The 17,295-nt window shown below is 35.3% G+C and overlaps 1 pseudogene across 1 annotated transcript in view; it reads right to left on the reverse strand.

The window, feature by feature from the left end:
- LOC110008043 (disease resistance protein RPP4-like) overlaps window positions 1-16,507 on the reverse strand; it is a 30,187-nt pseudogene extending 13,680 nt beyond the window's left edge. Inside the window, exons 1-4 of the transcript XR_016056193.1 lie at window positions 16,108-16,507; window positions 5,740-6,674; window positions 4,643-5,210; window positions 2,011-2,145 (exon numbers count right to left, since the gene is read on the reverse strand). The product of XR_016056193.1 is annotated as a disease resistance protein RPP4-like (transcript). The remainder of the gene's footprint in view (window positions 1-2,010; window positions 2,146-4,642; window positions 5,211-5,739; window positions 6,675-16,107) is intronic.
- Window positions 16,508-17,295: the final 788 nt, after the last annotated feature.

Consider the following 17,295-nt stretch of genomic DNA (forward strand, 5'->3'; position numbering starts at 1 on the left):
AAAAACTCGCTATCCATTATAAAAATATACAAAACTTGTGCCTCGAAAAGGGGACACAAAGATAAAAGCTATAAGGAAATTTATCAGAGTACCCATATGAGAAGAATTATTTAAATTTTATCGATTTGCAATAATTTCAATTTATGACTATGTGCATTTTTATGGGTACTTTGAAATTAAATAAAAAGATATGGATAAGATGTTAAATAGTTAATCCTTCATAAATGTTTGGATAAATTTCCCAAATATATAAAAAAATGAGAGAAAATAGATACAGAAATTCTCGTAAGGTCCACTTATTTTGGTTTTTAAAGTGCCATTTATTGCCTCACCTCATAAGAGCCAACAAGTCTTAGGTGATGCAACAAGAACTCTCTCTTAGATCTTAGGGTGTGTTTGGCATATGGAGTTTTTGGAAGTGGAAGGGACTTATTTTTTGATGGAAGAGAGGTCTTCTAAAAATGAACCAATTTTAATATTAAAAACAAAATCTGCATGGAAGGTCGCCCTTCCACTTTACAGCTTCCACACGGTAACATCAAACATGGGAGTAGGACATTTAACTCTCACTTCCAAAAAAGTTTAACTGATCAAACATGCTCTTAGATAATTTATTAAGGGATATAGGTTCTTTTTTGGACCGGAGATACCAAACAAACAAGTTGAATACAAATATTTCCCATTCATTCCACTATACTTTGGAACCTCTGATATAACCTTTGAATTGCTGGTATAACCATTGTTCTCCACCATAACTCAAGCATGGATACCCATGATTCACACCACAATCCAACAACCAAACAAGCCTCTACCAGTAAACGCAAAAGAAATTCTTTAAGAGACTAAGAAACCCATTTCAAGCAATTCTTTTGTTCTTGGATACCATGAATGGGAGGAGAGCATACCCTAAATGTCACAAAAAATGATGCATAAGAATGTGAATGATGCAAAGAGCAAAGAGTCGATCAAAAGAAGGAAACCACCCAAACGAATGACATGAAAGATGCCTGATAGATGGATCAAGGTTATCAGGAGAAGATCAGAATTAGGCCCCATTTTGGTGCAAATGAATAATGAAGCCAATAAAAAGTTCTCTCTCATAGGATTCCTCCTATGCATGCATGAGAGAGAGCGCACAAATTGGTAAGAAGGTAAGGGCGAGACATGCCAAATTAATCACACATTCTTTTGTCTACATAAAACCTAAAAAAATTCATTGCTTTTTGTGAAGGAAAAGAGTATAGTTGCTACAAGCAGGTCATAATTGTCGTTAGCCATTCGATCTGCAATTCAACGAGATGTGCTGCTCAATGTGCCTAAGTCAAAAAAAAGTTATTGAACTTTGTGGCATACCTAGCCACCAAATTTTTATATGTCAGTCACAATTAACATCAGCTATTAGGTGCGAAATTAGGCAAGAAATGCTGCTCAATGCCATCTTCTTCAACTTTGTGACACCCTTAGCTACAAATTTCACATAGGTCACAATTAATGTGAGCTATTAGATGCGAAATTGAGCGAAAAGTGCTGCTTAATGCTCCCAAAGTCCAAAAAATTCCCTCTTGAACTTTGTTACACACCTAGCTGCCAACGTCGCATCGGACAGCTAAGAGAGCTTGTGATCTTCATGTACCAAAAATAATAGATAGTGTAAATTTTCCATTTGCAAAATAACACTCTCGGTGAGTGTTGGGGAGTTCCTCCATGTGGCACCCCAAACCACTCTAATTCTTTTTTTCATTTAGAGAGAAGTCTAAAATTAATATGTAATTCATGTAGAATATGCAAATGACATGAAAACTGAAGTGCTCTGAACAAAATCTCAGGGTCACAAATTCTGTACAAGGCAGAAAAATCTGCAACTGCAAGCTTCAAAGAAAATGACAAATGTAACCTTACTTGCGAGCAGCACAAATTGTGGCGGTTCTTTACACATAAACTCAATAATGTCAACCAAAATCAACTAATTTTTTCTTTTTCATTTCTGTCTTATAATTTACTCGGTCACACCAGCATTATCAAGATCAAGCTCGCCCATCCCCGTATCTTCCTCTTCTTCAGTTTCCTCATCACCACTGACCTCTTCATTATCAGCCCTTGATTGGCCATGTGCTCAGCAAGAAGCTTGTCATCAGGCTCACTCACCTACACTCATAAAGGCCCATTTCAGCAGTAGCTTTGCAAAAATATTCCTAAAATTACATTTTTGTATGATACTGTTATAGTTTTGACATGGTAATTTGGTGGCCAACCACTAGAAGGCTAACATGCAAGGCATTTATGTGTTTTCTCAAACTTTAGATAAATGAACAAAATAACCCCCCACCCCCCCCCAAAAAAAAAAAGGCAAATACTTCCCAAAAACTCAATAGTGGAAGTTGGAACGTGCATGCACGCACACACATGCACATTTATAGAATGCACAATTGTAATGAGGGAACTCACAGCTCTAGGAGCCTCCTTGACAGTAAGTTTCCCCTTGTGTTGGTCTAAATGCAAGCTTTGATGGCAGCATTTAAACATGTATGCATTGCTCCTGTCCAAAGCAAATCACAGAGCCATCAAAGACCAAAAGATGAGAATACTGGAGCCATAAAACCAATAGAGACTAGAAAACTTACGCTCAAGACAATTTTCCAATTGGAAAGATCAATTGTTGTGCATCTCAACTACTAAATAATCTAGAGTAATAACTGTATCTTGTACTTTTCATGTTTGACTTGGAACTACTGTATATTCACAACAAAAAAAAATACAGAAACTAGTGAGATAAAGTTAATTGGCACGTTATGAACATCTAAGAGGTTATGAAAGCAAAACATTATAAACCATTCATCACGAGAACCTTTGGCTCCAGAAACAAATGAGCAGTGAATCATGAAGGTTTTATATTCAAGGAAAACGACTGTAAGTTGGATAAATGTTGAGCAAGCAAAAAGGCATTCACAAATATAAGATTTAGTGCCACTTTGAAAGAGCTAAACTTTGATATCTTTTCATCAAAAAGGAGTGATACATAAAGTGGGGATAATTTATAGTATGTCAAGCGAAGAGTTAGTCCGCGCAATGATTGCCAGGCATCTGGTAACATCGAGGGAGAGAGATTCGGAGAGCCACACTAATATTAACTATTAATAACATTGCAATCTCTTGTTAAAAAGGTAGAGCAACTTTTGAAACCTGCGGCTTCAGCTAGTACAGGTCATAGAACCAATGGTAATGCAATAAGCCTGAAAATACCCTTATAATAGATAGACTTCATGCAGAGGAATTTCTTGAAGGAGACCATCCGATCTGCCTCTATGACATCATGGAAGGTCACTTTAAACAGAGATTCAAAAATTTGGATTCCTAAAATTAGATGGTGTTTCACAACCATGGTTTTACACACATGAGAAGTAAGAGTAACTAAAAGGATAGGATTTTGGTGCATCAGCCAACACATTTATTCAAATACGGTCTCCTCCAAAAAACAACGTTATAGAAGGATTTTGGACCTAACAATTTCGAAGGGTGCACGAATCTGAAAAACAAATGGATTTTGAACCTTAAAAATAGACTATTGTAAATTTAACTTTTGCACTATTAATTCTAATTCTTCACAAATCATCAGATATGCACTCTCTTTTGAGCTGCAAATCATGAGTCAATGAGAATAACACACTCTTAAGAATCCATTCCCTCGGAGGAAAAAAAAAGCCAATTTTGAATTCAACAGTCAGAAGCAAAGAAATTAATTAGCAGAAATACAGATTCCGTCAAGGTGAAGCTCCATAATTAGACTTGGACAAAACACAGAACTTAATATAAATGAAGCAAAGGAAAAATAACCAAACTGCCCGAAAACAAATGGAGATAGATCATTTAAGAGAAATAATGTTTGAACTGAAGATCTGAAAATATTAATAGCAATACAAAAATAATCAATAATTTCTAACAGTTCCTAAAAGTCATATGCATTAGGCATTATCAATATGAAATCTTAGATCATTTGGCGACATATGTGGCACAAGGCAAATTTGGAAGTTGATGGAATCATGAAGGATGGAGCACTCTCAGAAAAACACTCCAGGGAAACGTTTGGAACCTTTTTGAGATTTGGCCCCAGGCTGCACAGTATATTTTGAGATGTATAAAATCCTTACCGGGGGGAAAAGGCCTTTCTTTCACTTTGTAGAGTACCAAGTATATGGGCTGCCACACTTCTTTCTGAACTAGTGTTTCGACTTTTAATACAACAGAAATTTCTGAAGAAAATATATGATATCTTGAGATGAATCTCAACAATCTCATCAGTCAGTCAGACAAACAGACACAGGCCTGAAACTCAAACAACCAAGCCACCAGGGCAGGTCAGCTGGAAACAGAGGTAACTTAAATCTGTCTGAAACCACAGCACTACTACCTCGGCTATTCAGACGTTTCCTAAGAGCTTACTGGCCAATACAGTTTCCAAAACTGCATGTCCTAGGGATATCATCAGAGTGGGAAGGTTCAAAGGTACATCTATAGTTTAATTAAATGGGTGCAGGAAATTTTTTAAACTGGTGGGGAGCTCAGGAATAGCTATCATCGGCTTACAGAAATATAAATACAGTGTTTCTAGTTGAGAAATATGAGATAACTTCGACATGGTTCTCACCTCATAGCAGTCGCTAGCATGTAGACATTTCGAACTACTGGGGAGCTCGGGTATAGTTACGAGCTGCTCACAATGACATATATCCATGTCTTCTAATTGAGAAAGGCCCTTCATGCTCCTAGGCAGGCCTTGCATATTCTTGTTGCCGTAGAGATCCAACTTTTTCAATTTGGACAACTTTTCAAAGTCATCAGCAATCACCCCTTGCAGGTTACAATCCCTTGCGAACAATTCCTCCATGGAACATAGACCGGAAAAGTAGATGGAAGCCTTGTCAAATTGGAGTTGTTGTTTAACTTGAAAGTCCTTAAAACTTGTAAGCTTTCCAAAGTTTTCTGGAAGTTTTTTGAGGTTGGAACATCCTCAAGATTCAGATAAACTAAATCCCTTGAAAGCCCTATGGAGTCGGGAATCTCAACCAAGTTTTCACAACCTTCAAGAATCAACTGCTTCAAGTTCATGTATAGAGAACAGTGGGGAATTCTCTCTAAGTTAAGGCACCATGTAAGATCACGGACCTTCAACTTCGGGAAGAGCTGTGCAAAAAAATACTTGGTTGGTTCGGATTAGGAAGGATAACTTCCAGAAAGGTTTCAAACATGCAAGGGACAAAAAAATAAATTGGCATGAGATGACATTAAATATAAGTTCCACACCTGCTTGATGTTGTTCTTCGACACAGTGTTACTGTTTGTCAAGCCGAGGACAGCTAGCTTTTCACAGCTACAATTTTCTGGGAGATACTGCCACGGATCTTCCGTTAGTTGTAACCGCACTAACTATGATGAAAGATCTTTCAAGCTTCCTTTTTAAAACAAGCTTGACAGATGCTGAGTAGCTTCAGTTTGGTCATTGCTTTAAATGCTTCAGTTTCCCAAATCTTCTCCTGTTTATTCCTCCTGATCATTAGGCCTTGAACCTTACGTGTTCCCTAATTGATAATAGAAGTAAATGTCAGCCTGTCAACAAGATGTTAAAAAACAAGTGTACATACTCTATCATGTTGATCAAATAGACTTAAAATCATTGCCAATCAAATAACTTATTGAAGGATTTGTCTGACAAGAGAAAAATGAGCTTGTTTAGGAATTTCTCACCTTGTAATTCTTCAACATAGTAATGACATCTCCTCAACCTACTACGCTTTCCATGATCATCTAGGTTTTCTAATTCAACAATCTGTCTCCCCATATCACGAAGTCGGTTGTGCATCTGCAACCCATCCCAATCATCAATCTTTATAAGTGACCTTTGCAAGAGCTTCTTTATAGAAATTGAAGCAGGGAAACCACAACCTTTTCATATATTAATTGTATAATCTCTTGTTTCTCCAATAAAGAAACATGCAATATCAAAAAATAGATGTTTCTTTTCTCAACTCAGATCATCGTAACTTATTCTAAGCTTTCGCATAACATCATTTGCGGGAATTCTTTTCAAATTCATTATTGCCTCTTCCCACTCTTCAATGTTTAACTTGTCACATAAGTAACATCCCAAAACTTCAAGAGCCAGGGGAAGCCCACAAGCAATGGATATTACATCCTTAGAGAGTTGCACGAATTCTGGTATCGGTTGATTCCTTTGGAACGCACACCAACTAAAGAGTTCAAGGGATTGTATGTGATCCAATGCCTCGAGCTTGTAGATGTGATTACTCTCTACCCTATTATGCACATTCAACACGTGCTCATCCCTGGTAGTGACGATAATTCTACTTCCTTGACAATACCAATCACGGTTACCAACCAAATTTTCAAGTTGTTTGTCATCGTCAATGTCATCAAATACAACAAGAACTTTCTTCGACCCAATCTTATTCTTAATAACATTGATGCCTCTATCAGCATTAAATATACTTGGATCTACTTCATCAAAAAGTTCCTTAAGAAGTTGTCTCTGTAAGTTGACAACTCCATTTGTTTTGGAAGACTCTCTAATATCTGAGAGGAAACAGCTGCCATGGAATTTGGAATATATTTTGTCGAACACTTCCTTGGCAAGCCCATTCCATGGATCCCAATCATTCGAACGTCATTAGCATCAATTTCTAAGTGTCTTATCACATCATCAACCCGAAGATTGAGCCCGACAGGGTGAGCGGCAACATGTAGTGGTGTGTCACAAATCAACTTCATAGAAACATGCTTGACAAGTTCGCCCACCAAATGTGCTCAGTCCTATATATAAAATATCCCTACTCATTAGGGAAAACAAATTTCTTTTTATAAGCAAAATACAAGTGACGCAATAGAAATATTGATAAAAATGGTTCGAAACAAAATGGGCTAGCAATTAATATATATACATAAATAAATGGATTTGTTAGGGTACTTAATATACTCAATATTTTTAAACACTCGATACCCTCACCATATACTCAATATTTTTAAACACTCGATACCCTCACCCTATAATGTAGGGACTTTATGTCAATGGGTATTTTAAATAATTAGTCAGTAAAAATTTTTAATAGAAACAAAAACATTTATTAACTATAGAAGACAATTACATCACCAATTATAGTTAGCAAGTCGGGGAATAATAATAAATCGACAAACCAAAATATCGGTAATGAACCAATTTTGTTTCAAAGAGGCAGAGGAAAAAATCCGGTAAAAAATATGGATCGCCAAAAAATAAGGTATGTTATGGAATCGTGAACATTTTAGATTCGTCTTAAAAAATCGGAGTGAAAAAATCGGATATGTAAAGATGACATAATATAGGATTTATGATTTGCAGTTATTGTGTAGATACATTAAAGTCATTGAATAATAATTTTATAGCCTTACCTAGTGTTGTTAGAGTAACACTTGACAATTTAATGCCTAAACTTTCAATAAATCCATCAACAATGCTTACTTTGTTATCACAACACAAAGCATATCGCAAATTTATTTGGCACATAAAATGAAACAACAACAATAATTCTTAACACAATAACCATATTAGTAAATAACAAGAACTGTAAACTAACATATAGGATTATTGTTCAAAGCAAAAAAGACAAAAAAGACCCTCATTATAGGATTGTAATTAACTAAAACAAAACACAAAGACCCAAATATGTAAAATTGTTATCCATCCAAAATGCTACATTGTATGCACCAATGAAATAAAAAATAAAAAATAAAAAAAATGAAATGAATCAAGCTTCTTTATGCATAAAGAAAGCAACAAAAAGCTCAACCATATTAAAAATTCTCACTAAATTCCTAGCTTTGGGTTGAAAAAAAAAAAAAATTTTTCATTGGGTTTCTCTTCTAACTCTGCCTATTAATTTGAGATTTATGATTGTTTTGATATCTTACTTTTTGAGGAATACATTGCTTGTATTTTTTCGCTTGTTTTTTCTTTAAGGGAAATTATTGGTGAAATTTTTGTTGAAATTTTACTCTACATCAAGATCCTTAAATTTACTCCCATTGTTATGTGCTTATCTTTTAGTTACAATTAATTAATATTAAGCTAATGAAAAAATAAAGTTATAGAGAAGAAGTTTTTTTTAAAAAGATAAAATACAGGTTTATATCAGTTCTATTAAAAACACATGATTTTTTTAATATCTTTTGAAAAACTCGGAGTTCTTAACGAATTTTAAAAAATCAAAGATGTTTTGAAAAAATCATGTTTTAAAGGAGTCTTGCTAGCTATGTCACCAACATGATGTGTGACATCACCCACATGGTGCATTATTTGCTTTTTAATCACTAATAAAATATCACCAGTTTCTTATAGAAATATTTATTCTACCCTTGCTCATGACCAAACAAAACTTGCTTTAAGTGTACCAAAATATTGAGTATATTAAGTATATACTCCATGTGTAGGAGTGCCCTAACAAAAACCATATATAAAACATCACTTAGGTTTGGGTACATGTGTCATTCATTAAATATTTCTAACATTTGGATGGTGATTGGTTAGGAAAATATATTCCATCTATTTCGTAATGCATATGTAGACACCCCGTTCTTAGCTGAACGAGTTCCGGGACCCTATAAAACTTAGAGTATAGGCCTAAACCTTACCTAGACTGCCCCTAACCAAAACCCTGAAATTCGCCCTATCGAGAACCTATCTATTGGCCTAAAACTAGCTAGGGGCCATACTATTTCTATACACCATAGGACCATTACTTTCATACACCACGGTCCATCCCATACATCTTAGAGGTTAATAAGCTCCCCCATGTAAAACTCAACTAAATTAGTTCAACCAGCCTAGTCCACTAAACCTTCTTGAACCTTCCTAAATAAGCAATTAGCTAATTTTAAACCTTCCAATTTAGACCTAAGTTCCATTGAAACCTTCGAAAACAAGCCTAAACCTACCTAAATGGCCTAAATTCACCTAAAACTTTATAAACTAGCTTAAATTTGGGCTAATACCTTTAATCATAGGTCAAACCCTAATAACACCATAACCCCTACTAAACATTAGTTTGACCCCACCTTTATGACATTTAAACTCGTAATTTAAATCCATTACCACTACCCAAACACACCTAAAATGGATCATTCACACGTTGAAACGTCCCAATGGACATAACAAGACAAGTGGTGAGAAACTGCAAAATTGTGGGGTCCACCGTGTTTGCGTAACACCTATTTACGTAGGCGTAATACAATGTTTTGCTCTAGAACTTTAAAAATTATTCCTGTTTGCTAATATTTGGCCTTACCGACCCATAAGCCGGCAACTGCCCATGGTTCATAAAAGAGAGCCGTCCTTAGGCCTATTTCTATCTTGGACCATAATTTGACAAAACTCCAATCTCTACCTCTGATTGACTTCGTTCCTATTTGAAAGTTCTTGGCATCGCAGAGCCGTGCCCGCCTCACCAGCTTAGGACGTGTTGTGAACAACAAAGTACATAAAAGGCCACTAAATTTGTATTATTAACATATTCTTCTAAAAAAATCAAATGATAGGTATATCATATAATATACTATAAAAAAAACATTTACTATTGTATGTTCCTTGGGGTATATGATCCTTCAGGTGAAAGATGTGTACAAATGCATTTTTTAGGTTCTCAATTAAACAACCTCCTCAACCAATGACAAGCCACCTCAAAATTTCAAAACTATATATATATATATATATATATATATATATATATATATATAAATGATTTCATGTTGTATAGTAGGTATAATGCAATCATCTTCAAAAACCATGTTAAAGACATTTTTTTGACACGAATTTTAAAATGTACAATCCTTTCATTATGAAGAACAATCATAAAAAAGAAAATTTTGAAAAAATACTATAGAAAGTTTTCATTCTAGCCCAATTAATATAAGCCGTCCATGTTATTGAGATGGTTTGATATAGGTCTCAGAAGGATTTTTGTTATTCCCAAAATTTTTATATAGTGTTATCATCATTAGATTAATAATGCTAAAAAAGAAAAAAGTGATTTTGAATTTGTTACGACTTAGATCTTGAAATTCACCAAATGGAGGATCGAGATTCATTATTGGACGGGTGCTAATTTTGACCATATCTAGGGTGAAAATTGATTATTATTTTTTTTTTTCTGTAGGATTATGAGGATGAAGAGAATGTGTGTTGCAAAATTTGGGGTCATACAAATGCCAAAAATATGGTTTTCTAGAGGTATGGTTGCATTATACTACTATACAACTATTGCATTAGATCATTTCCCTATATATATTATATATCATATATATGGAAAAGTCTTCCCAATTTGTAAAAAAAACATGAAAAATAAAACACTACCGAATAATTGTGACTGTGTGATGAACTTTGAACGATAATGAGGGTAGGCGAAATCACAGTTCATTTTCACCTATCAGCCTTTTGTAGTATCGTCCTATAAATATATATATATATATATATATATATATATATATATATATTTATGATGGTTGTGCGACCTTGACACACCATAGCTTCATAAGACCCCATGTAATTGCCATTAGATCGTGTAGGTTCTCGAGATATGTGTGGAGTGGCCTGTTAAATAGGTTACCTTTTCTTTCATGTAAACCAATTTCTATTATTCATACATCATTTTTTTTTGGGTGAGTAAGTGGTAAGATAGTGGGATTTGGGTCCATACCCTTTGGTGAGAATAGAGTTGGAGACCTCACTATGGGGCTTAGCAATACTACTGCCAAGAGCCCATGCCATTATCAGAAAAGTGGTAAGTCAGTGGGGATTTGGGCCCCTACCCTTTGGTGAGAATGAAGTCAGAGATCTCATCATGGGGCATTGGCAATACTACCGCCAAGGCCCTATGACTTTCTTGATTTCATATGGCAGTTGTTGCTGAGAGAAAATGGTTTGGTCTTTAAAAAGAGAAAGAAGGCATCAACTTGGAGAGAGAGATGGGCTTTTAATCAGATATATGGTCTCAACGATAATCGGGGCTTTAGATTTCACCCAGGTTGAGAAGAGGTTTAAAAAGAGAAAGAAGGCATCAACTTGGAGAGAGAGATGGGCTTTTAATCAGATATATGGTTTTAACGATAATCGAGGCTTTAGATTTCACCCAGGTTGAGAAGAGGTAAGCAGTTTGGCGGTAAAACATGGATAAGCCCTTCTCTTTTTACAAGTTTTCATCTCCTCTCTCTCTTCATCTTCCCACATTTTCGCTTCAACTGCCATTTCTCTCTCTCTCTCTCTCTCTAAACCTACTCATTTGTGATTAAATTTCTCCCTTTCAGTTGCCTTCTCTCTCACTCAATCTTTATTTTTACCCATCATGTACATCTTTTTCCTTACTTTGTCTCTCTCCACCAATGGTAGGATTAGGGGAATGGAAGCCCCTGAACCCCTTATTGAATCAATCTCTCACTTAAGTCTCTCACTCTGTAACGATCCTAGTGGTTTAGGGGTTTAACTTTCTGCATTTCCATCACCCAATTTGGGGCATATTACTTAGGAACCTAACATTTGGTATCAAAGCAACCACTGCGACGTAGGTTCAAATCCTAAGAAAAAGCTACCTGTAGAGAGGGCTTCCTATGGAAAGGGTGACCTGAATAAAATCAAAATGAGAGCTGCCATAGAGTAAGAGCCACCATAGAGTGAGAGTCTCCGAAGATGTCGATCCTAAGAAAGGGCTACCTATAGAAAGGGCTACCTGAACAAAGTGAGAGCCACCATAGAGTGAGAACCGCCAAGGACATCGATTGCGGAGCATGATAGTATGTAACAATCCTACATAGTTTAAGGGCCTAACTTTCCACGTTTCCATCATCGAAGGGTTTTGGAGTGTATTGGTTAGATCCTAACACACTCTACAGACTAACATAAGGATTTTGGGATTTGAAGGCCACCAATCCTTAGCCCTTCGCATCAATTGGTCTCTCTTCTTCTCTCTCAACACACACCAGCCTTAGGCTTGGGGATTTGGAAACCCCTTAATCTTCAGCCCATTGAATCAACCTCTCTCTCTCTCCACACACCAGCCTGAAGATTGGAGATCCGAAAACCCCTTAATCTTCAGCCCATTGAATCTCTCTCTCTCCTTCTAATGAGGATCAGATAAAAATGAGGGAAATAATAATAGATTACTTGTTGGAGGGAGAGAATAGGAGAGAGAGAAAAGAAAGATAGGGAGAGAAGTTATGTGGGGGAGGGTAGTGAGATAGAGAAAATGGAAGGCAGTAGAAAAATTAAGGGAAAGGAAAGCAGATAAAGAAAGAAGAGGTTTAGGCTACCGGAGAGAGAAGACATAGGAGGGAGTACATAGAAGGATAGAGAGAAACGGTATCAAAAAAGGTAAATGAGTTGGAGAAATGTTACTAGGGTATTTTTACTGGCTAACATTGGTCAGTTCAAGAAATGTTCCTGGGGTATTTTTACCGGCTAACGTTGGTAAGACATTCTCATCTTCATCCGAATCTCAAAGCAAGTGAGATCCAACAGTCAATTATTGGGGTCCCATGAACTCAATATGTGTGAGGGTCGTATAAGATCATTACTTATAGGGAAATTATAGAACGAGACCATTTATCTTTAGTACAAAGTGGTCACAATTAATTTTGACTATTGGATGTGAAATTGGGTGGTTGCATTTATTTCATCGATCAGGCTCAACGTTCAAAAACAAAAATTCTCAAACTTTGTGACAAACCCAAGCTATCAAATTTCACATCAGATGTCCCTATACCAATGGTAAAAGAAAATTGTTTCATGCGGGTTGGACTGTATTTCTACAAATGTGGTCCAGAAAGTGTAAAGCATCTATCTTAAAGATAGATGTAAGTAGGTCAGTGTATGCCCTTTTTGCAAAAATAGTGATGATAGTTCATGTCATCTATTATTTATTTGTGACTTTTCGCATGTTATATGGAGGTTGGTTGCCAGACGATGCGGTAAGCGCTTCATCTTTGGTATTTCTATACCTATGATGTTGAGAAAATGATTATCATTTAAATTCAAATTAAATGGTTTCTTCAATATATTGACTTCTTTATTCTTTGTAACTATATGGTTTTTATGGGTAGAATGCAACCGGAGAGTTTTTCAGGATACGTTGACCAGAAGGGAACAATTAGTTAGACAAATCATTTCTTATGTTCAAGAGTTAGTTGATGCTAAATCCTAGACATTTCGTTTATCAGAAAAGGCGATAATTGATAACTTACAATTCAAATAGTATCAACAAAGGGATAAAATTACTATTCTAGTAGTATGATCATTTCCTAGCCCTAATCACTTCAAGATAAACATTGATGGGGTTTCATTGAATAACCCATGCCAAGCAGGGGGGTGATGTTATTAGGAATTCAGATGGTGCTTTTATTGCAGCATTTGCCAAACCTTTTGGAATCGCTTTTAATAGTTATGTAGAATTTTGCGCTCTTGAAGAAGGATTAATCCCAGCTTATCAGCTACAATGCTACCCTATTCAGATTGAAAGTGACTTAGCATTGCTTGTTAATGTTATTCATGAACGCTTCCGACCTCCATGGAAGTTACATACAGTGGCAGTAAATTATCGACAATGTCTCTCTAAGTGTGGGTGGTCCATTTCCCATATTTTTCGTGAAGCCAATATGATGGCAGATATTCTTGCAAAGAGGGCTACGGCTTATCAAGGAGCAACTATTTGGTGTTCTCGTCCATTGGATTTTATTTGCCTTGCTTTAACTCATGATTTGGCACAGGTGCCCTGTTCTAGGGTTATATGGTAATGAGCTGTAAAATTTCTATTTCTTACTTATTAATGAAAAACAGGTAGAGGGGCCTTCTCCCCCACTGACTTACCAAAAAAAAAAAAAAGATGGATGCAAGTAGGTGTTCCATTTAAAAACAATGGAAACTAAAGGTCCAAATATTTTCTTATTAGAATTATTATTTCTAGGTTTTAGAAATTTCTTTTTTCATATTCATTATCTCCATGTCTGAGATTACACGTCCTTAAAAGTGAAGTCTTAAAATCCATCTAAGAAATAAATTTATTAAGATGCCCACATTTCTACATATGCGGGCTTTAAACAATCAAATTAGAGCCCACCTCAAAAATTTCACTAGAAAAGGTTGTTTTGATGCCCAAATATCCTCAAATTGATTATCTCGACATCAAGATATATGTACATGAGAAAAAAAATAGATTTCAAGTTTTGGAAATAGTGCATATTGTAACGCATTTTTGGACCGTCAATTTTCAAGATTTTCTAGTTTTCATAGTTCTACTCGATCTACACTATTTTTGAAGCTTTAAATGTTATATTTAAATAATAAAAATATATTTTAAGGCTACCACAAAGATTTCCAATATTGAAACCACATTTCTCGGCACTATTTGAAGGTGCGCTTTACTTTAATTGTTTAGAGCCTTTGCTTATACAAACCACACCCAATATAATTTGATCCTAATTTTTACAGAATATATAATCTTTAATAAGGATATCATTAATATGAAAAAAGAAAAGGAAAAGTATATATGGAGGCTCTAAACAATCAAATTTGAGCCTACCTCAAAAATTTCACTAGAAGCAGTTGTTTTGATGCCCAAATATTCTCAAATTGATCATCTCGACATTAAGATGCATAGACATGAAAATAAATAAATTTCAAGTTTTGAAATAGGGTGTTCTATAACACATTTTTGGACAGTCAATTTTCAAGATTTTAAAATTTTTATAGATCTACTAGTATACACTATTTTTGAAGCTTTAAACTTTATAAATCAAGATGAAAATATATTTTAAAGCTACCACAAAGAGTTCCAGCATTGAAACCACATTTCTCGATACTATTTGAAGGTAGGCTCTAATTTGATTGTTTAAAGCCTAGGTTCTATACAAACTGCACCAAAAAATAAATAAATTGAAAACTAGAAATAATAATTATATTAAGTAAACATTTACACCATTAGTTACACTTGTTTTTAGATGGACCACCTATTTGCATCCATCTTTAAGATGGATGCTTTATACCTTTGCACCGCATAAATGCGGTTCAACTCGCGTGAAACAATTTTCCTTTATTTAAAAGAAGAAGAAAAAAAAAATCTTTAGTAGAAAAACAAAAGAGGTGCCTAAGCAAATACTCTTCTCTAGAAAACAGGGAAAAAGATATCATTGAAATGGTGAAGATTTTTGAAACAGTCATTAAGGTGTCTGATCAGTAATCATAAAGAAAAGTAGTATTTTGGGACTCAACTTGGGCCGAGACCAAGCCAAGTTAAAAAAAATAAAATAACAATAAAAAATACAATATGTATGATTATCACAAATATAATTACAGTAATAATCCTATGAGACCCTCCCACACTCAATATGTGTAAGACCACAAATGATCACCATTAAATTTGGCACACATCTCTAAAAAAATTATCATATGATATATGTAGACTTTATTTTTTTAGATATTTATATCAAATTTAAAGATGATCCTTTGAAATCCTATGTACATGAATGTGAGTGGGTGGTCATTTCCCTCACATAAAGCGGCGTATCAGTTATTTTTCCACTCTTACGTGCCTCTTTTTTGGTACTTTTTTTTTCCCACTTAGGAAGAAAAAGGGGGGCGGGGGGATGGTTACCAAAACTAAGAAAGCAATTTAAATATTTTTGCAGCAAAGTTGACATATTATATATATAACTACTATCTTTCCTCGTTAGGGAATTGCAAGAAATTTTTGTTTTTGAGCAGGTTCTTTTCAGAAGTAGATAAACAAAATATTAGAGATGCAACAGACCCAAAGAAAATGGCCTAGCTAATAATAATGATATATTTTAAGTACAAAGAAGTATTTCATTCACATGAAAATAGTAGTACAAGTGGATCTACACTTTATACTTACTTTCTATGGAGTTTTTGATGGCAACATCAGAGAGAGATCTATTTTGTTTATTTTTAAAGAAATCCAAGTTATTTGCTTATAACTGTAATCCTTCATAATCCAACCAGAGAGATCGGCAACTTCTTTCCCCTCATCGATCTCATTCTTAGTTTTTGTGATTCATAAATGCTCCCGTCCCTTTTGCCAGCGTACATGAGAAGGATCGACATCATAAAACACAGGAAGGATAGTTCTCCTCCTTGGCAAACTCAGTAAATAACAAAGCTGGTGAAGACAGGAGAAAGAGGATGCATAGTTCACTGAAAAGACGGCTATAAACACCGCACATTCTTTAATAGCTTCCTGTACAATACTGGGTTGTTGTTGTGCGGGTGAAAAGAAGGTGGTGGAGATACAGGAATCAATGAGAGCTTTGTTGAGAAGGGCTGTGAAGCACTTTCTTGTGTCTTCATCACACAAGTTCAGGAAAACTGCCATCGGACTTGATATTGGTTCTCTCTCTCACGCACTCTAGCTGGTGATTTGGGTTATCTCTCTCTCTATATCTCTAACTGGTGAGGCAAGGCTTACAAAAGTGCTTTCTTCTATTTTACAGTGTCTAGCAGCTTTGGGCACCAGTTCCGACTTTCTCTCTCTACAAACTCACTTTCTCTCCCTAAGCAGGCGTGCGAGTTCAAGGAGCTTTCGTGAGAGGAACGCGGTAGGGTCCTACTGCCTCACCCAAAAATACAAAAGGGCTAATAAGTACAAGTCATAATTTTTTTTAGTACCGATCCTTTCCCACCCAATTTTAAAGGATTATCATTAAATTTGATGTAAATTTTCAAGAAAGCTATGAGGTTTAATGTTTTTAAAAATTCATATCAAATTTAATGGTGATTTTTTGAGATCCTGCACGTATGGGTGTGGGAGGGTCTCACAAGATCGATTCCTTAACTTTTTATTTGAAACTTTTCTTTATCACAGAGATCGTTCCCTTCAAATATTAGATGGTTCTTGTTCACTATTAGGACATTATTATTTTTAGGCACATATAGAGTGCGAATTCATTCTTCTTCTTTAAAGTTCGTCATTGGATTTTACAGGTTACATCTCCGAATTTTGGGATCCAAGAAACATTCATAGTTTTGTGTGAGGGAGCAAATGAATAGTATATTCCTACACGAGTATGAAATCTACTCGTACGTTCTATTATGAAAAAAGTTTATACGTAGCCCTAACGATCAAATTAGAGCCTACCTCCAATATTTCCTTAAAAGAGGTGGTTTTTTGATGCCTAAATATCCCCAAATTGATCATCTCAACATCAAGATGTACGGACACGAAAAAAAATAGATTTCAAGTTTTCGAAATAATA

This window comes from Amborella trichopoda, chromosome 5 (genome assembly GCF_054954075.1).
Source record: "Amborella trichopoda isolate Santa Cruz 75 chromosome 5, AtrichopodaSantaCruz75HAP2 v2.0, whole genome shotgun sequence".
Taxonomy (NCBI): Eukaryota; Viridiplantae; Streptophyta; class Magnoliopsida; order Amborellales; family Amborellaceae; genus Amborella; species Amborella trichopoda.